The sequence below is a fragment of the Protopterus annectens genome, chromosome 3.part1 (assembly GCF_019279795.1).
Source record: "Protopterus annectens isolate FY-2018-M chromosome 3.part1, PAN1.0, whole genome shotgun sequence".
Taxonomy (NCBI): Eukaryota; Metazoa; Chordata; order Ceratodontiformes; family Protopteridae; genus Protopterus; species Protopterus annectens.
In genome coordinates this window covers 1,529,662,795-1,529,685,430 of record NC_056732.1, presented here as the reverse complement: position 1 = coordinate 1,529,685,430, position 22,636 = coordinate 1,529,662,795, and the positions used below count along the sequence as shown (strand labels likewise).

At 40.4% G+C, this 22,636-nt stretch overlaps 1 protein-coding gene across 1 annotated transcript in view; it reads right to left on the bottom strand.

Moving 5' to 3' along the window:
• The window catches only part of ABCB8 (ATP binding cassette subfamily B member 8), a 1,506,569-nt gene that overhangs the window by 105,720 nt on the left and 1,378,213 nt on the right, over positions 1 to 22,636 (bottom strand). The gene's annotated exons all lie outside the window — the stretch shown is intronic.

Sequence of the window (22,636 nt, the reverse complement as noted above, 5' to 3'; positions counted from 1 at the left end):
CATTGGTCAGGTCTGACCATAAGCAAATCACCCTTGACATCCACATCCCACCCCCCACTAAGGAAATCTCCATAAAAAACTTCTCCAAAGCCAACTTCATGCTACTGAAGTCAGAAGTGACAAACTTCATGACAGCCATGCAGACGGGATCTGTAAGTTCGACTGCTGAATCCTACACTAAGGCACTGTACGAGCACATCCACTTGTGCATGAATCGTGCCATCCCAAATAGAACCAAGATGCTCATCTCCAAAAAAAAAGAAGCCAATCTGGTGGTCCCCTGCTATAAACAAACTATACAACAGAAGGAAGAAACTGTTGCAGAAAAGAGGAAAATCCCAGGATGCAAAAAACTCCCTCACCAGTCTCAGTAAGAAGCTTAGATCCCTCATAAAATCTTCAAAAGCTAGTTACGACAATAAAATTGCCAAAGATTCCAAAAACAACCACAAGGCATTCTATAGTTATGTCAATAATCTAAATGGCAATGCTCATATGTGCTCTGAGCTACAACAGAATGGAATTAAATGTACTGATCCCAAGGATATTGCTAATATCCTGGCAGACTGATTTAGTGTCAACTTCACCCCCCCCACCCCCTAAAGGGTCCATCTCAATACCAAAAGATTGCCAAATTACAGTAATCATGGCCACACAGGAAGAAACCACACTCTCCAAAGCTAAGAATACAGCATCCATGGGACCAGATGACATCCCGGGCTGTGTACTACATGAACTACAAAATGAACTGGCACCTCACCTAAGTGTCATGTTTAATCATAGCCTCACCTCATGCTTCGTGCCCAGTGAGTGGCGCACAGCTACAATTATCCCACTCCACAAGGGGGGATCCACCTTGGATCCCGGGAACTACTGTCCCATCAGTCTGATGAGCCTGATCTGCAAGGGCATGGAACGCATTATCATGGAACTTATAAACAAAGACATTGGCAACCTCCAAACACTGGACCCCACCCAGTTTGTGTTTGCGAAGGGCTGATCTTGTCTCCTGAACCTGATTGACTTCTTCGAATCAGTCTCCAGAGCTGTGGACGAGGGTAAGGTGGTCCGCACAGCCTATCTGGACCTCGCCAAAGCCTTTGACACCATCCACTCTGGAATCACAGATAAACTTACTAAGCTGGGCATAAATCTCCATGTCACTCGATGGGTTGCCAACTGGCTTACTGACAGAACCCAGACTGTAAAAGTAGCCGACTCCAAATCCAGCTCCAGATAAGTGACAAGTGGAGTACCTCAGGGTTCAGTCTTGGGACCACTCTTGTTTGGCATCTACTTCTCTGAAGTACAGGCCAACACTAAGAGACTCTGGCTAACAAAGTTCACAGATGACTGCAAACTGGGAGCCATTAATGAATCCCCAAATTATGTGAATATTCTACAAAAGGGCCTTACAGAAACAGATGCCTGGTGCCAGAGCCATGGGCTCAAGCTTAATGCCAGGAAATGTATAGTTATCCCCTTTGGAAAAAAACATGTACCCTTAAATTACCACATAGGTGGCAGTACACTAAACATCGAAAGTGTGATGAGACTTAGGGACACAGGTGGACAGTGGTCTCACCTTCGATAACCACATCGCCACGACAGTCAGGAACCACATCGCCACAACAGTCAGGAGATCCTTCTATGTGTCACATCTCATCACTAAGGGCTTTTCATCCAGAAAAAAGGAGGTCATTGTCCCACTGTACTCATCCCTCATTAGACCCATTATAGAGTATAACGCCCCGTTTGGCATGTACCTCACAAGACATCTGCAACAGCTGGAAAGGCCGCAGAAATACCTCACTAAAAGAATCACAGGCCTAAAGCAGATGCCATATGCTGACCATCTAAAAAAACTCCAGCTATACTCTGTGGCATATCGTCTACTCAGAGGCAATCTCTGCTTAACATACAAGGCCATGCCAAACCCTGAGCTGTTGGACATTCTCCACTCAAAGAAATCCCAATCCCTCAGAGCCACACGCTCCAGGGATCTAAACCTTGTCATCACAATGAACAAAACATGCTGGAGGGATAGTTTCCTGACCCAGAGACTCCCCATACTCTGGAATAGACTGCTCATACATGTCAAACAGAGTGCCTCCTTGGCCCTCTTCAAAAGGAACCTTGATGATTGGATGGGAGATAGGAAATTCACCCTGGGAATCATGTCAGTCGCCCTGCTAGACAGGGGTCCAGGGAAGTAAATATTCTGGGAAGAAATATCCAGGGAATTGTTATGGCTAGGCTTGTATAGGCCCTGGGGCCAATAGCCTAGTAACAACTAAAATATGTGATTACTATAGATGCAGTTAAAAAAGGTGTGACTACTTCTTATATCAGTTTATTTTTGACAGGATCCTTTGCAGTACAGTGATTGCCTTTCTAATGATCTTCTCAGCAGCTACCTTTCTTTTTGACACCTACTACCTGCTGATAAGCCTTCCTCTCAGCCATCTGACTCATTCTTTGAGTGAGGAATAGCTGAGAGGACTGTTCTGTCATTAAGGCGGCCATCAAGAGATTTTGCTGTTAGGTCCCTAACCCCTAGCAAAAGCCTAGTAAGCATCCTCCATAGCATACAGTTAGTGCTGTCACTCACTTCTGTGAGTGATGCAGACTCACAAATGACTTGGCCTCCTACGACAAGCTTACTGTGTGTGTGTTTCTTCAGTCTCCACCAGGGAAATTGGTGAACCCTTTGAGCCTTGGGCAGGCACCCATCCTGTCCCCCTAAGAAGTGATTGGGCATAGTCCCTTCATTTCTGTCTCTCTCCTACCTATTCCTGCAGGTGTCCAAACTACTAAACAAATTTAAGCCACTTAGGTCTTAGTCAATGATTTATCATGCAGGTGTCCAAACTACTAAATAAATTTAAGCCACTTAGGTCTTAGTCAAAGATTTATCATTCAATAACAAAGGAGCAAGCAAAGCAAGTTCCTTTCTTGACTTATTTTTATTTTTCCTTTATTGACTGGGTTAGTCCCGATAGGTTAGTAGCCTCTTTTCAGAGACCTGAGGTGGTATTTATATGATTAGGGGAAATTTGGACAGGGCATTGGGTAACTTCCCCTACTCGTCATTGTTGTGAGTGGGACCCATTTTGGAGGAGCACTTCCTGTTTCAATTCCAGGCACAAAGGCAGCCTGTAGAAACAGGGAGGCAGATGAAGTCAGAAGGAGAAATCAAATATTGAGACCGGAGAATATCTGCAGGATTCTGAGGAAATGTTTCAAAGAAACCTGTTTGGTGGAGATGACTCAGCAAATGGTGGATGTATAATTACAACCCTCAAGTTGGGAGGGTTGCGGGATGATTTACTTAAAGAAATGGTGGTGCAGGGTGCACCAGAAAATGAAGGAGGTTTCCTGGAGAGACATTATGGAGAAAATACAAAAGGAGGATGCACAGCTCTACCATGGTGTCCTGCAGAGTGATACAGGCAACAGAGGGACCCAAGAGAGACTTTTCCAGATTTAAGTATTTTTTCTCTGTTTTTTTGCTCCGACTGCCTTTTCCCCGCCTAAAAAGCGAATTTCTAACTGATCTGTGCTTTAAAAAGTTTAAATTGCATTTGCCTACTGCTTTTTAGTTTTTGCACTTGTTTTATATCAATTTAAGTCATTTTTGTATTGTATAACTGTTGTAGGCTACACACTAAAGTGTGCTAGCCTGTTTATAGCACTTCCAGTGTTTTATGTGTGTTTTTCTGTGGTTTCTTGAAAAAAACAAACAAAAAAAAAAATAATAATCTCTTTTCCCGCTTTGCTAAACTAGATTAGTCCAGATTTCAGGTTTTCCTGAATTCCAGACTGTGGTATAGTTTCCTGTGTTGCCCATATCCTTACTTGGATAGGAGGAAGCTTCTCTGTTCACCAGTGAGAGTGGGGAGCTTTGAGCAGCCTATCTGTCCCTGGAGGAGTGGTCTTAGCCCTGAAACTAGTAGCTTATTGGCCGTTTTGGGTCAATTCCTATCTCTTTCAGTTTCCCTGCTTTAAAACCTGCATTTGTGCGGTTTTGCACGATTTTGCGCATAGCGCAGCGCCACTTAAACTGGTTTAAACTATTCCCGGATCCACAAAGTCTGCTCTTCACTTTTTCTCTTAGAACTGCTCTAAATCTCAAAGTAAGCACTCTATTTTCATTCTAAAGCCCTGCAGTTGCTCGTATAAGTAATCTTATAAGTAAGCATTAATAAACTAAAGCACTACACTCTCTTATACTCCCTTTAAGTACTTGGCTCCCTATTGGTCCTTTTTGATCAGTCAAAAAGTAGTTCCTTATACTATTCTGGCATGTCCAAAAGTCAGTTTCGGGTTTACTCTCCAGTCCAGCTGGTGAATCTGGGACTCTTGAGGCAATGTTACAACTGCCTTATGTACACAGACCACCCTTTCCTCCTCCCAACAAGCTCAAATATATGTGAGAGATGCAACTATATAGCCAAACTGGAGGCTGAGCTCTCTCAACCCACTACTGGCGCAGTCAGTCAGGAGGAGAAGGTAACTACACACACCACAAATCCAGTCTCACATAGACCTATCGCAACAGCAAACCAAACACATAAACACAGAAAAACATACTCGGAGGCTCTAAATAAAAATCTGCCCAAGCAGCAGAGACCTCCAAAGCAGACATCCAAGCAACCGCTACCCCACAACAATATCCACGTATCACATAGTTCACAAAGTGAGTGTGCCACACAGTCACAGCCCTTAAGGCTAAACAACACACCTAATACACTTGTAATAGGTGACTCTGTTGTCAGACACACTGACATCCCACTCACCAGGCTGAACAAGGAGAAAGTCACTGTAAGCTGCCTGTCGGGTGCCAGGATCCGCCACATAACACAAGCACTCAGATCACTCCAAAGCAAGTACAAATATGACTCCGTCATTGTCCATGCTGGTGTGAATGACCTGAGACGTACCTCCCTGGACTACATGAAAAGAGACATAGAGGAGCTCTCTGATCATGTAGCCCAGGCCGGTATGACCCTGACCTTGAGTAGCATCTTACCCTCACCAAGAATGATGCCACAGTATAAAGACAAAATTATCAATTTTAACAATTGGCTAAAGTATTGGTGGCATTCAAAGGGGATCCAGTGTCTGGTCAGCCTGGGATGACATGCTCGACAAGCCATGTTGCTTCGCTAGGGATGGCTTGCACCTGTCACCCCTGGGCTTTCGAATACTGGCTAAGGCTCTTGCCACCCCCATAGTGCCTTTTTTAGGCAAGGCTCAAAAGACAAACCCACCTCCATAGACAACACAAGGAAAAAGAAAGTAAGGGTAATGCTGCTCAACGCCAGAAGTCTAAACCTCAAGATGCACGCACTTGAGGCTCTCCTCAGTATGGAGAATATTGATATCTGTGCAATAACAGAAACCTGGTTCAAGGCTCCCGAGAGCACCCCAGCACTACCAGGTTATACCTCATACCGTGCTTTTTGGCCCCAAAACTCAGACCGAACCACAAAAGGAGGGGGAGTATCCATATTCATCAAAGATACCCACACCTCCAGGTTAGTGGCACTGCACGAATCATCGGAGATCATCCATGTGCAACTAACAGTGGGCAAAACTACCTTTCAGTTTGTAGCCTGCTACAGACCACCCTCCCAAACTCAGGAACCCCACTTGGCTTTCCTGAGAACACTGGAGAATATGAAGGTCTCTCCAAACACCATTATATTGGGTGACTTCAACTACCCAAACATAGACTGGGAGCACTACTCAAGCCCCAACACCCTCGCCCAACAGTTCCTAGAATTTATAAACTCAAATGCTATGGAACAACTGGCCACCACTCCCACAAGAGGGGAAAACATATTGGACCTGATTCATCACCAACATGGGGACTCTATGTTCCATACCAGAGGTATACCCCTCATTGGTAAGATCTGACCATAAATTAATCTCACTGGACATCCATATCCCGTCCCCACCCCAAGCCAAGGAAACCACTGTGAAGAACTTCTCAAAAGCAAACTTCACACTTCTCAAAACCAAGGTGGAATCCTTCAAAGCCCCCAGGCCAGTGGAAAATACGGCCCAAACCACAGAATCTTTTACAAACACATTCTATGGACACCTACAGGAATGCACGGATAGTGCTATCCCAAATAAAACCAAGACTCACTCCTCCAAAGGCAGGAGACCTGTCTGGTGGTCCCCAGCCATAAATAAGCTATACAACAGAAGGAGGAAGCTACTACATGATAGAGCAAAATCCCAAAAAGGGAAGACATCTCTGATCAGTACTAGCAAGAAACTACGATCCCTCATAAAATCATCTAAGGCCAGCTTAGAAAGAAAAACTGCACAAGATGCTAAAGATAATCACAAGGCCTTCTTTAGTTATGTCAGGAACCTGGGTGGCAACTCCCAGATATGCTCTGAGTTAGTGCAAAATGACAAAAAATACACTGAACCCACAAACTTTGCCAACATCCTGGCAGACAGGTTCAGTGCAAACTTCTCCCCTACTTCCCCCCAAAAGAGCAAATGTCTATCCCAACAAAGTGTAGCCTCCCTGACATCACAGATGCACAGGTGAGAGCTGCCCTCTCCAAAGCAAAAAACACAGCATCAATGGGACTGGACGGTGTCCCAGGCTGTGTCTTACACGAGCTCCAAGAAGAACTGAACCCTCACATAAAGTCACTGTTCAATCTCAGCCTTACTACAGGATATGTACCCTAGGAATGGCGTACAGCAACAGTGGTCCCACTCCACAAAGGTGGTGCCACAACGGACCCCGGAAACTATTGCCCTATAAGCCTGACTAGCCTGGTCTGCAAAGCTATGGAGAGTATCATCATGGAACTCATAAACAAAGAGATTGGGAACCTCCAAACACTGGAAACTACCCAATTTGGCTTTGTTATGGGCAGATCTTCCCTCTTGAACCTGGTCGACTTCTTTGAAACAGTCACCAAGGCCATAGATGAAAGGAAAGAAGTCCACACAGCCTACCTGGACCTCGCAAAATCCTTCGACACAATACCCCACTCGGGCATCATAAATAAGCTCACCAGCTTAAATATCAACCCCTATGTCACAAGATGGGTTGCAAACTGGCTCAGGGATATAACCCACATGGTCAGAATTGCAGGTGCCATTTCAGACACTAAACCAGTTACAAGTGGCGTCTCATAAGGCTCAGTCCTGGGACCTCTCTTGTTCGGTATATATTTTTCTGAGGTACAGGCTAACACGGGAGGACTATGGCTGACCAAGTTCACAGATGACTGCAAACTGGGTGCCATAATCGACTCGCCGACTGACACAAACATCCTCCAAAAGGGTCTCACAGAGACGGATAACTGGTGCCAGAGCCATGGCCTAAAGCTAAATGCCAAAAAGTGCATAGTCATCCCCTTTGGGAAAAACAAAGTGCCCACAAATTACCACATAGGTGGTAATCCATTAAGTACAGAAGAAGTAATTAGGGATTTGGGGACCCAAGTAGATAGCAATCTCTCCTTTGACAATCACGTTGCCAAAGTGGTTAGAAAGACCTTCTATATAGCCCACCTTACCACGAAAGGGTTCACATCTAGATCAAGAGAGGTCATTGTGCCACTCTACTCATCACTCATCAGGCCCATAATTGAATACAATGCCCCATTTGGGATGTACCTTACACGACACCTGCAGCAACTGGAAAGACCCCAAAAGTACCTCACCAACAGGATCAAGGGACTCAAACAGATGCCCTACGCAGTTAGGCTAAAGAAACTCCAGCTCTACTCAGTTGCTTACCGCCTACTCAGAGGCAATCTGTGCCTGACGTATAAAGCCATGTCCAACCCAGAATTAATGGATAAGCTCCACCTCAGGAAATCCAAATCCCTTAGAGCTACACACTCCAGGGACTTAAACCTCAGCACAGAAATAAACAGGACATGCTGGAGGGACAAATTCATATCCCAGAGGCTCCCCTCACTCTGGAACAAAATCCCAATCCATGTTAGGCAGAGCCCCTCAATGACCCTCTTCAAGAGAAATCTTGACGAGTGGATGGGAGATCGTAGGTTTACCCCTGGGATCTCTTCTGTGTTCCTACTAGACAGAGGCACAGTAAACTAACCGTAAAAGGGCTATCTTCTGTGACCTACTATACAGAGGCACAGTCAACTAATCTAAAAGGGTGGCGAAAGCCAAACACACTCTGGCTAGGATAAATGCCCTAGGGCAGATAGCCTAGTATCAACCTATGAACAATCCTGAAGAATAGTGGTGAGATGGAAAAGAAAACATACACAGAGAAAGTAAAAGAAGGCACAAGTGGAGTAGCAGAGGAAAATGAAAAACAAAAGTAAGTGGTAAGGATTCAAAGTAAAGAAAACAAAGAAATGGACAGGTATGAAGTGTGGGACAATTTAATAGCTCCTTTGGGTGTAAAAGCACATGAGGTAAGAGCATTTATTCTTACTAACAAGCAGACATTTTGTGACATTATATTTGAGAATGTTTTTTTCAATGGAAAATTTTCTTGGAGAATAAGAAAAAAAGAAAGACTGTTACCCATGGAATATGTGATAAAAGCATTTAACAGAAAAAAAAACCCAACAAGATTGGGATATAATTTTGAACAGAGGTAGAAAGAGAGACTTTGAAAGCTTTGTAAAGAAGTACTGGACACTGCAAAAATTTATGACAAACAGGGTTTATGGACTGGTGGGTGGAATTGCAATTTTGTGTTAAAAATAGAAACAGAAAAAATATATGTATGCCAAGCATGACATTGTAGAGGGTACAGTTGTGTTTTAAAATACTGGGTACAACCCAAAACATGAAGACATTTGATAAGTAACTGATGAAAGAAAATGTTTATATTTTGGGGGAAATAGGACATGACATGTGAATTGAAATGTTACAACTCGAATAAAATTGACTGGACATTTATGATGTATTGCAAATATGAAAACAACGGTAAGGAAAAAGAAAGAAAAAAATGAACACAGAGGAGACATTTTAGAAGCAGGAAAAAGAGAAGAAAAACTGGATCAGGAAAATAATGTAGAGGACATATAAGAAGATTCTGAAATAAGTGATGAAGACATAAATTGGGAGGTAGTAAAAGAGAAAAAAAGAACTCTATTGGTAAAAAGGGTAAAAGGCAGAAAAAGAAAACGTAATGGGATAAGTACAAAGGAAAAAGAAAGGAGATGGATGAAAAAGAATGTATACAGCTAAAGACTGGGGCCTGTTATAATGGTTAAGGTGTTTGACTCACAGACACAAGATACAGAGTCTGATTCTCACCTTTGGAAAGGAAACTGATTCAACTTAGAATGGTCTATTAAGAAAGCTAGCCCAGTAAATGGCTATGGATTTATGAAACCATGAATTTAAGGAAAATGGAAAATTAAACATTTAGAGTGCTTTCTGTAAATGTGAACAGTATTTAAGAATATAGTGAAAAAAATAGAACTTTTAGAGTGGTGTAATACATGTGATGTAGATGTAATTATATTAGAACACACAAGACTTTTTAACAAATGAAGAAAGATTACAAACACAGAAACCATGGGAAGAAATATAATCTGGAATTTGGGAAATGACATATGTTCTGGAATAGACATACTCTGTAGAAATACAGTAAATATATTACATATAACTCTAGCAAAAATAGGAAGATTAACAATTGTAGATTTAAAATGGACAGAACAAGTCTCTAGAATTATAACACTGTATGCTTATACTAACTGTAAATAAAGGGAAAGCTTATTTCATCAGATTTTAGGCTATGTAGTAATAAATACAAATATTAACAAGATACTTTAGTTATGATTTAAGAGGCAAGTGTAAAAAGAAAGAAAATGATACAAGAAAAACTTTAGAAGTTATACAATGTGGTAAGTTAAAACTTTGGGACAAAAATTCATGGACCTACAAAAGGGGTATGTATTGGGTTATGTATAGAATTGAAATAGATTATTTTATAGTATCAGAATGTTTAGTTATAGGAGAAGGGAAGCAAGTTGAAAAAGGATTTTCTGATCAACTTGCAATATGGGTAGACATAAAAGAAAACATGGAAAACATAAAAATAAGAAAAGGAATAAAGAGGATAAATGAGAAAGCATTGAATGAAGAAGGAAAGAGATTAAAAATACAGTTATGGAAAGATCGTATTACTAAGAGAACATCGGGCGGCCACGGTGGTGCAGCGGTTATCATTGCCGCCTCACAGCAAGAGGTTCTCTGGTTCGATTCTCAGCTGGGGTACCTTCTGTGCGGAGTCTGCATGTCCTCCCTGTGGTCGCGTGGGTTTCCTCTGGGTGCTCTGGTTTCCTCCCACATCCCAAAGACATGCAGTAGGTGGATTGGACACTCTAAATTGGCCGTGTGTGCATGTGTGTGCCTTCTGTGGAAGGTTGGGCGCAGGGCTGGCAACTCGACACCGTAAAACTCCACTGCCAATCATGAGCAGACAGATGATCCACTGTGGCAACCCCTAACCGGGAAAAAGCTGAAAGAAGAAGAAAAAAGATATTACTAAGAGAACATGTTGTAAAAATTGGTCTGAATGATGGGTGATATTTAAGGAAAAATATAAAAAAAATTTTTTACAGTGGCAATATGATGTGAGAAAGAAAAATATTAAAAGAGCATATAATGATGCTTTGGAAAATTTAGAACATAATGATAGAAAGTACTTTGACAAAGAAAAAGAATAACTTGAAAATAATCATGACAAAGTACATAGTTATAAAACAAAGATTTTTATAAGGAAACAGAGAAGAAGTATCAAGTTACGTAAGTAGATTAGTAAAGGAAGATGGTAGTGTAACGACAGAAATAAAAAATGTGAAAAGAGAAGTGGAAATAACTCAGGAAAAGATTATGAATATTGTAGTACAACATGTACAAGAAATGTTTACAGAAAAAAGAAAGCAGTGGAAAAAAAACGTGGGAAGTAAAAAAAAAAGTTAACAGAAAAAGAGAAGAAAAAGTTGGAAAAGGAGATTTCATTAATTGACCTAGATAAAGTATTAGGATAAGTAAATACAGATTAGGCTACAGGACCAGATGGAGTAGGGTATGAAATGTATAAAAAATTAAGGGATTGTCAAAAAATATATTTTTTAAAGATTTTGAATTAATGGTTAAATAAAGGCTTTATGTTTAAAAAAATTATGTATTGGAATACATTCACATGGAAGAAGGAAGAAGAGAATTAAAAAAATGGAGACAAATAGCATTGAATAATAATGATTGTAAGATCTTTATGCAAATAATATAAAAGAGATTTGACACTAAAATGGGAAATATTATGGAAGATATAGCATAAAGGAGAAGGGTTGTCAAGAATTATTAATGATAGAGAAATTGTGGATGATACTGTGAACAGAAAAGAAGAAGCGAAAATCATGAGAGATATTAACAGGGCATTTGACACAATTGAACAAGAAATTTTATGGATAATAATAAAAGAATGCAAGTGAGAAAGTTAGAAAATTATGTATGTCAGAATACAGTAATAATAAAATAAAAATACTTGTAAATGGCTGGTTAAGCCAAGAGGTATAAATGAAGAGTGGTGCAAAACAGGGATGTCCAAAGAGTTGTATACTCTTTGCATTAGTTATGAATGTGATATGTGAAATAAATTACAGAATAAAGGAGGCAGGGTATATATATATATATATATATATATATATATATATATATATATATATATATATATACATATATATATATATATATATATAGCTAGCATCTGAAGGGTTAAGAATTCCAGTTCTGTTAACATATGCAAATGACATAATAATTGCAAAAAAAATCTGGATAAAAAGTAATAATTTGCACAAACGAGTGTTTAGAGATGATAGGCTTTAAATAAAGAGAAAAGTAAATTAAATGAAATTTCTGTGTTAAATATAAAATTTCAGAATAAGGATGTCAGTAAAATTCACTGGGAAAAACAACAGAAGAAATAAAGCAAACATGTCTTTTTTTGGAGAACATATAAATTATCATTCAGAAAAAAAGCCTGCTTCAATTCAATACTGATGGGAAAAATAGCTTACTTAGCAAGTAGATTTTTGTTGTCAACAGTATTGAAAAAGAATTATTGCAGATACTTTTTCTTCATTTACATGAGTTTCTAGACTAAACCCAGTAATAAGAGAATTGTTTTGTGTATATAAGGAAGGAGGAGGTTTAGAGTTAATTAACCCAGTGGTATATATGGGTCTATATTAGATCATTGAAAGTTTAATGGTTGGAATCACTAAAGGTCAACCTTTAATGATTGAACCATTAAAATTTTGAATGTTCAGAAAAAATAAATAAAAAAAAAAAAAAGAAAATCTAAAGGGTGTAAGCAGGAGGCACCCTCCACACCCCCCGCTACTTAAATATACCAACTCCGCGACCACACCACATTTAAGTAAACAGAAATCTCCCCTTACGGAGATTTCCATTTACCCGTTCGACGTTCTGTACTTTCGCTATTCTCGTGTCGACAATGTCAGATTCAACATTGTCGGCATTCGAGAATACAATAGGTAAACATATATACCACTTTATTAAATTTATACAAAGTGTTAAAGTGGATAAATAAAAAGATGAGAGATTAGTAATAAAACTGTATACATATGATACTTTTGGGGGTATGGTGAACAATAGTAAAAGAGAAAACGTGTGTGTAAATGAAGAAATAAAATATTAACCAAGAAAAATATTTTTGTGGAAAAATGAATGTAATGATAAAATATTGCTATGCAAAACCATGGGAAAATCTAACAGATGAAATAAACTACAGCTATAAAAATAAGAAGCAAATGGTGTAATCAGAAAGTAGAATGTCAAGAGTTTTTGTGGAAACTGGTAATTGATAAATTACCAGTAAAAGGAAATATGTTGTATAAAAATAAAAGTGATAGGATATGTTTACACTGTCATGAAGAAGAAACTAAAGATCATGTGTTTTTGAAACGTAAAAGAGTAAAAAAAACTATGGATAGTATGAGAATATAAGCAATATGTCAAAATAACAGACAGAAGGTTATTTTATGTTGTATGTATTATATGGAACGAAAGAATAAATGAAATTATGTTTAAAGGTAAATTATTTATTTATTTTATTAATTTATTTACATTTGTTTACCAGGAAATTTTGACTGGACACAGTTTTTTTTTCAGTGGAGGCCCGGAAAGATAAGCTCCACAGAATGACATGGTAGATGGGAAAACAATAACAATAAAGGTATGTATACAGCAGACGTGATCATGACATGGAGTAATACAGGAGCAAAATCAGTACAACTGAGTAGTAAGCTCTAATTACAAACATTGAGAAATAAGAAGTAAAACACAGTGCTACAAATTTTCTAGACAGTAACTAGATAATAGTAATAGACTAAATGATAACTAAATCCTGGAAGGATTAACAAGCAGTGAGTAATCTTCAGTTCAGTTTTATAGTGATAGAAATGATACTCCATCTAAATCTGGAAAAGTAGAGAAGGGTTGAAGGGGGGGTGGTTATTAGTTGGGGTTTGGACAAGGACAAAGCCAATGAGAAATTAGATGAGATTTAAGTGCAGTCTTGAAAAGACTGCAGGAAGGAAGGGTAGTTATGGTAATGGGAAGGTTGTTCCAGAGCTTGGATATAGTGCAGGAAAAAAGTGCTTCACCTGCTGAGTTTTTGGCTTTGGTGACCTGAAGTAGATTTTTGTTACAGGAGAGTAGTGATCTAAAAGAGTGGTAGGGTTTGAGAATTGCGATGGGATTCGGAGAGGGTGGTTTACTAGTTTATGAGCAAAGGTGAGTTGAGTTTGGTGTAGGAGTTGTGGGAGTTCAAGCCAGTCAATGTTTCTAAGGGAGACACAGTGGTGGCTGCGGTAGGAAGCACCAGTGGCAAATTTTGCGATTTTTTATTTTTTTTGTAGCAGGCTTCGAGTTTGTGTAGGTCTGACTGTCCAAGATTAGTAAGTATGGGTGATGTGTAGATTAGGGTGGAGATTAGCTGGGAATTGGCGATAGAGATTATTACTGGTCTGGTGAGGTATTGGTGGCTTCTATATAAGGCACCCAGTTTTTTGTGAACTTTTTTTATTGTTAGTGATATGTGGGTGTCAACTTTGAGATTACTGTCTATCTGTACGCCAAGTAGTTTTGTGTGGACAGTTGGTGAAATGGAGGTATTATCCTTCGCTTGAATAGTGAAATGTGGGGTGTTTGGGGGTAGATTTGGAGGATTGGAAGATGAGAAGTATGGTTTTATTTGGATTGAGGAGAAGATGGGCATTAGATAGCCAGCTTTCAACTGAAGAGAAAGATTCTTGGGTGATCTGCTGGAGTTCTGTTAGAGTTGGGGCTGAGCAGATGAGGGTGGAATCATCTGCATACTGGTATGAGGGTGGCATGTTTGGTAGCAGTGTGCAGGTTGTTGGTGAAAAGGGAGAAAAGTACAGGGCCAAGGATGGATCCTTGGGGAACCCCGAGGGTAACAGGGAGGTGGGGGATAGCTTGTTGTCCCAGATGACTGATTGCTGGCGGTCTTGTAGATAGCTGTGGAACCAGTTTGTGGCTGGTATGGAGAAAGAGAGGTCGGATAGAGCAGAATATTAAGCAAAATCAGATGATGGTTATGGAAAAAGGAGTCATGGTCTAATAAGGATAAACATTTAGCATGACTGTTTAGGAAATTATGAATATCTCTGTAAACAGATTTGTATATTTATATATATATATATATATATATATATATATATATATATATATATATACATATATATATATATATGTAAATATTTGTAAATATGCAAATATTTTGTAAATAGGAGTTATTTTTATATATAGGTTCATAGGTAAGTACTAGGCTATCTACCCAAGGGCATTTATAAGCCTAGCCAGAATATGTTGGCTTTCACCACCCCCTTAGATCAGTTCCCTGTGCTTCTGTCCAGCAGAGCCATTAGTTCCCTGCGCCACTGTCCAGCAGAGCTACTGCAGTGATCCCCGGGGTAAATTTTCTGTTTCCCATCCACCTGTCAAGGTTTCTCTTGAAGAGTGTTAGTGAGGGGGTCTGCCTGATGTATATTGGAATCCTGTTCCAAAGCATGGGGAGTCTCTGGGACAGGAATCTATCCCTCCACCATGTCCTATTTATTGTCGTGGTGAGCTTTATATCTCTACACCGTGTGGCTCTCCGGGATTTTTTTTTTTTTTTTTTTTTTTAGGTGGAGCATGTCCATCAATTCTGGGTTGGACATCGCCTTGTATGTCAGGCACAGATCACCTCTGAGTAAGCGGTATGCAACAGAGTACAACTGGAGTTTCCTGAGTCGGGCTGCAGAGGGCATCTGTTTGAGGCCAGTAATCTTCTTGGTGAGGTACTTTTCTGGTCTTTCCAGCTATTGCAGGTGTCTTGTAAGGTACATCCCAAATGGGGCGTTGTATTCTATGATGGGTCTAATGAGTGATGAGTAGAGAGGCACAATAACCTCTTTTGTTCTAGATGCAAACCTTTTTGTGATTAGGTGGGCCACATAGAAGGATTTTCTAACCACCTTGGCAATATGACTATTAAAGGAGAGATTACTATCTACTTGGGTCCCCAGATCCCTTATTACATTTTTTGTATTTAGGGGACTACCACCTATGTGGTAGTTCGCAGGTACTTTATTTTTTCCAAAGGAGATGACTATGCACTTTTTGGCATTTAGCTTGAGGCCATGATTTTGACACCAGGTATCCATCTCAATGAGACCCTTCTTGAGGGTGTCTGTATCAGCCGGAGAATCAATTATGGCCCCTAGTTTGCAGTTGGCTGCGAACTGGGTCAGCCATAGTCCTCCTATGCTTGCCTGTACCTCTGAGAAGTATATACTGAACAGGAGGGGTCCTAGGACTGAGCCCTGGGGGACGCCACTTGTAACCGGTTTAAAGTCGGACATAGAGCCTGCAACTCTCACCATGTGGGTTCTATCCATGAGCCAGTTGGCAACCCATCTCATGACGTGGGAGTTTATGTTCAAGCTGGTGAGCTCGTCTGTAATACAAGAATGGGGAATGGTGTCAAAAGCCATTACGAGGTCTAGGTAGGCTGTGTGGACCTCCTTTCCCTCATCTAGTGCCTTGGTAACTGTCTCAAAGAAGTCCAGCAGGTTTAGGAGGCATGATCTGCTCTTAAAGTCAAACTGGGTAGGGTCCAAGGTTTGGAGGTTCCCAATGTCTCTGTTAATGAGTTCCACGATGATGCGCTCCATAGCCTTGCAGACCAGGCTAGTCAGGCTTATAGGGCGATAGTTCCCAGGGTCTGTTATGGCTCCACCTTTGTGGAGTGGGATAACTGTTGCTGTGCACCACTCTGTGGGTATGTAGCCTGCAGAGAGGCTGGGTTTGAACAGTGTGTTTAGGTGAGGGGTTAGTTCATTTTGGAGCTCTTGTAAGACACAGCCTGGGACACCATCCGGTCCCATTGAAGCTGTGTTTTTAGCTTTGGATAGGGCTGTTTTAACCTCTGTGTTAGTGATTGATGGGGCCCTACATTCTTCTGGTATGGTTATGGGCCCTTTGGGGGTGAGAGTGGGGTGAAGTTTGCACTAAACCTGTCTGCCAGAATGTTGGCAATATCAGTCGGTTCAGTGTATTTTCTGCCATTCTGCACTAACTCAGAGCAGATCTGAGAGTTTCCACTTAGGTTCTTGACATAGCTAAAGAATGCTTTGTGGTTATCCTTGGCATCATTGGCAATTTTTCTTTCGAAACTAGCCTTGGATGATTTAATGAGGGATCGTAGTTTCTTGCTGATACTGATTAGGGATGTCTTTCCTTCTTGGGATTTTACTCTTTTCTGTACTAGTTTCCTCCTTCTGTTGTATAACTTATTTATGGCAGGGGTCCACCAGACTGGTTTCCTTTTCTTGGAGGAGTGAGTCTTGGTTTTACTTGGGATAGCACGATCCATGCATTCCTGCAGATGCTCATAGAGTGTCTTTGTAAAGGTTTCAGCAGCTTGGACAGCAGTGTCCTTTAGCATGGGGGCTGTGAACCTTTCCACCTCGGTCTTAAGTAATGTGAAGTTTGCTTTTGAAAAGTTTTACACTGTTGTTTCCTTGATTGGGGGTGGGGGCGGGATGTGGATATCTAGAGTGATTAGTCTATGGTCTGATCTAACCAGCGAGGGGTTGACCTCCAGTGTGGAACACTGGTCGCCCATGTTGGTGATGACCAGGTCCAATATGTTATTCCCTCTGGTGGGGGTGTTGACCAGTTGATCCAGGGCATTCGAGTTTATAAATTCTAGGAAGAGCTGGGCAAGGGAGTTAGTACTTCAGTAGTTCTCCCAGTTTATGTTTGGGTAATTGAAATCACCCAGTATTAGGGTGTTTGGTAGGACCTTCATATTTCCCAGTGTCTCCAAAAATGCGGAATGGGGGTCCTGGGTTATGGTGGGTGATCTGTAGCAAGCTACAATTTGGATTGCAGTTTTGCCCATTGTTAGTTGCACATGGATGATCTCTGATGCATTGTGCTGCGCGACTAACCTGGAGGTGTGGGTATCCTTGATGAATATGGATACAACCCCACCTTTTGTGTTTCAGTCCTGTTTCTGTGGCCGAAAGGTATGGTATGAGTTATAGCCTAGTAGTGCTGGGGTACTCTCAGGAGCCTTAAACCAGGTTTCTGTTACTGCACAGATGTCGATGTTCGCCATACTGAGGAGTGCCTCGAGTGCATGCATTTTGAGGTTTAGACTTCTGGCGTTGAGTAGCATTACCCTCAGTTTTTGGTTACTTGTGCTATTTATGGTGGTGAGTTTGTCTTTTGAGCCTTGCCTAAAAAAGGCACTATGGGGGCGGCAAGAGCCTTGGCCAGTATTCAAAAGCTTAAGGGTGACAGGTGCAAGCCATCTCTTGCGAAGCAACAAGGCTTGTCGAGCATGTCATCCCAAGCAGATAGATACTGGATCCCCTTTGAATGACACCAGAAACTTAGCCAATTGTTGAAATTGATATTTTTTTCTTTATACTGTGGCACCATTCTTGGTGAGGGCAGGATGCTACTCAGGGTCAGGGTCATACCGGTTTGGGCTACATGATCAGAGAGCTCTTCCATGTCTCTTGTCATGTAGTCCAGGGAGGTACGTCTGAGGTCATTTGCACCAACCATGGACAATGACAGAGTCGTAGTTGTACTTGTTCTGATGTGACCTGAGTGCTTGTGTTATGTGGCGGATCCTGGCGCCTGACAGGCAGATAACTATAACCTTCTCCTTGTCCAGCCTAGTTAGTGGGACTTCAGTGTGCCTGACTATAGAGTCGCCTATTACTAGTATGCTGGGTATGTTATTTTGCCTTAAGGGCTGTGATTGCGTGGCACACTGATTATGTGAAGTATGTGTTTCATGGTTGGTGATGGGGTGTGGAGGTTGCTTGGATGTCTGCTTTGGAGGTCTCTGTTGCTTTTGCAGATTTTTATTTAGAGCCTCCGAGTATGTTTTCATGTATTCATGTGTGTTATTTGCCGGTGTTGGTTTATTAGGTCTACGTGAGACTGGTGGTGTGTTGCAAGTATTACCCTTCTCCTCTTGACTGTCAGTTACAGTCTTGGGTTGAGAGAGCTTTGCCTCCAGTTTGGCTTTATAATTGCATCTCTCGCATATATTAGTGTTTGGTGGTAGGAGGAGAGGGTTGTCTGTGTACATGAGGCAGTTGTAACATTGCCTCAAAATGCCCAGATTCACCAGTTGGACTGGAGAGTACACTGAAAACTGCCCTTTGGACATGCCTGAATAGGTGGAGTAAGCTGTTTTTCTGATTGGCTGGTGGGGATGAATAGAGAGCCTTGTCCTTCTGGACAGTATAGGGGGGTCTAGTACTAGGGTTAATTAGTGTTTGTTATGAGTTTTAAGTAAGTGCTTGACTGAGAAATGAATGGTTTGAGTGCTAAAGTTGAAGATTTGTCTAGTTCCAGGGGAAAAATTGAAGAGTGGACTTCATGGGGCCGAAAATAGTTTAACTCTAGCTAACCGGCACTGCTCGGTGCACAAAACCTCACAAATGCGTTTTTTATAGCAGAGAAATGAAAGCGATAGAAATTAGCCCAAAATGGCCGATAAACTACTAACTTCTGGGCTGAAACCACTCCTCCAGGGACAGATAGGCTGCTCAAAGCTCCCCTCTCTCACAGGTGAACAGAGAAACTTCCTTCTATCCAAGTAAGGTATGGGCACAACAAAGAAACTTGTAACACAGCCCTGGATTCAGCAATAACCTGAAAACTGGACTATACTAGTTCAGAAATGCGGGAAACAAGTATATATATATATATATATATATATATATATATATATATATATATATATATATATATTTTTTTTTTTTTTCAGAAAATAGAGCAGATACAATCAAAGCAACACATATATTTTTTTTTGTTTGTTTGTTATTTTCAGAAAATAGAGCAGATACAATCAAAACAACACTTTCAATGCACAGAAAAGGCTATCGCACTTTAATGTGTAGCCTACAACAGTTAAACAGATTATTTAAACACAAAAATGACTTAATTCAAGTGCAGGCAGCAAATAAGTAAAATATGTAGCAATAAACTTTTTAAATCACAGGTTCGCTTAAAAAAACTGGTGTTTTAGGCGGAATTAGTTAAGACAGCAAGAAAGGCAGAAAAATGATACTTAATCACTCCAAAGTCTCTCTTTTGTCTCTCTGCTGCTGTAGACTCTGCAGAACACCTGGAAGGCACTTGCTGAGCAGAATACAAGCGCAGAAACTGCGCAAATGCATTTTTTATAGCAGGGAAGTGAAAGAGATAGAAATTAGCCCAAAATGGCCAATAAACTACTAACTTCTGGGCTGCAACCACTCCTCCAGGGACAGATAGGCTGCTCAAAGCTCCCCTCTCTCACAGGTGAACAATGAAATTTTTTTCAGAAAATAGAGCAGGTACAATCAAAACAACACTTTACCCAATTAATCAGTTAAAAAGCTCAAACCTGAGCCCTGTTCCAGCAGTCTTCAATCAGACAAGTTCAAACAGCAGACTCCTGCCACTAGGGTACAGAGAAATCTTCTCCAAAAAAAGATGGCCTGGATCAGTGCACAAGTTATACAAACAAAGCTAGATCCAGCAGGCCTGACTCTAGTCTATGCTACAGCAAACAAGGTGTACTGATTTCATAAAGAAATAGTTCAAGTAAGCATGCACAATAAGCCTTTAACCAGAAATTCCCAGCTCAGAAGGGCAGAATGTAGCCTCTCCTCCCACAAGAGTGCAGACCACAAACCTTCTTAATGTAAAATAACTGGCCTGAAGCCCAAGTGCTTAACCCAGAACTAATACACTTTTAGAATAACAGACACTGAGCCTTCAATCAGTAGTTCCCAACTTAGAAGGATGTACGCTACCTGTCCTGCTACAACAGTGCAGACCACAAACCTTCTTAATGTAAAACAACAGGTTTGAAGCCCAAGTGCTTAAACCAAGGGCCTTAGAATAACAGTTACAATTTAATCAGGCTACAAACAAGCAGTAATAAAGGCAGCAGAATAAATTCAATTGAGTACTTTTAAGAAGAGGCAAAAGCAAAATAAGGTAATAAAGTAGGAAGAAACACAAATACAGTAAAGCAGATGAAGTGGATTTTTTTTTTTTGTAAAGGGAGGGAACAGAGCAGATTAAGATACTATAGGGGAATTTCCTTCCCAAGTGATCTCACTGTACACAGCAGAGGAGATGGGACTGGTAGGAGTATCTGAAATCAAAATATATAAATAAAGGACCCCTGCTCTTTTTGATAGGTGCTATGGTATCTTTTACACTAGTAGCACAGTGGCTACCTTCATATTCTTGTTGGGGGAGGTCTTCTGTAAATATAAGGAAGATCACCTATTCTCAGGATCTCCAGTTCTTGCCCACCCCCCATGCAAGGACTCACTTATGTGAATAGAAAAAAAGAAAACAAGGACATATCATAAAACCTTTATAAAATGGGCACTGAAAGCAGATCATGCACTGTGATGAGTTCACGTCTACTGTGCACAACTGCTCTTAGTAGCACTGTACTTCAGATAGTCAACTGGCTATTAGTGGTGGTAAAATATGACCAAACCTGCAAATAAATCAAGTTTAGCACAGTGAAACACACCTGAGCCTGCCACTATTATAACTCTGGAGGCAGGTTTAAAAAAATAAAATGAACTGACAATACCTTCACTTCCAGACAGTAAACTGTCCATATATGATTTATAAATATAGTTTGTATATTGATAAACATTAAAATAAAAAAAAAAAACAAATACACACCCTTTCCATTCCATACAATCCAGAGAAGAATAAAAATACCACTGATGCACTGCATATGTGACTAACTACTTAAACATTCTTATTATATTGGGAAGATGATTGTTGAACAACTTTATTGAAATACATACAAATGGCTCCTTCAAAAAAAGTAAAAAAAAAAAATAATAATTTCTAAATTGGCTCAGCATTACAGTTTTTAAACAAGCTCAGTTTGGAACACTAATTATTATTTCCTGACCATTAGTGATGCCAGGTTTAACCTATTTCTAAGGAAAACTGTCCATTTATCCTTACCCCTTATTTGTAAACCACACTATTCAACAACACAGAGGGTTATGATTGGGTCTCTGATTGTAACCATGTTATTATGTGTTCGAGACATGGATGCCAAGAAATTCACCTTGTGACCAAGGCTGGAGAGGTGAATCTTAGCATCCATGTTGAGAACACACTATTAGGTTACGATCAGAGATCCAAACATAGTTCATTGAAGTGCTTAGAGATTTATCTGCTCCATGTACTACAAGTTATAGAAACAAAGGAGTGGCGGTACATAGTGTTTTTGTGGCTTCAAAGCTGGTAAAACACTTAGTGAGCACTGCCAAATCAAACAGATGGCAAAACACATCAGGGAAAGATTTTGAACCTAAGTCAGGGATAGATTGCAGGAGTAGACTGGAAGCAGAAACTACATTGTTTTGACTTCTGATGCTGACATTTGCGGGCTGGCATTGTCATTTCTTAGTGCAAGACTCAATCTTAATGGTGCTTGGGGGGTGCTTAACAGTTACTAAGACTGGGTCTCATGCAACTGAAAAGCTTAACTGGTTTGTCTTTTCCTTGATATTGAAGCATAATCATGGCACTATGCAGTACAAATTAATGTTTGGGCTGTAATAATCACTCTAATATACACGCTCACTGTCATCCAAATATTAAACACTTTACAAAATTTCAAAACAAATGGCCTAAAATAAATCCTAAACCAAATAAAAGACGAAATAAAATAAGTAGTAACCATTTTTGTGGTTACCATACATTTCTTACACGTACAAATATTAGGATAATTAGACAGTACTCAGATTTGATGTTTTCTTTGTAGCAAAAAAATCCATATAGCTTTATAACCTCATTTAAAACGTTTCCCTACCTTTCATGACAGTTATTAACTGAGTTTTGGTCAGTCAAAAAGGCCTTTGTTATAAAGCAATAACACTTGACAGGGTGGACAGTACTGGGTAATACTGGACTAGCCAGGGGCATAACGAGGCCTGGTGTCATTGGCAGTAGTCCTCTTAACCTCTGGAAAGTCTAGTATGTTCTAATATCACTC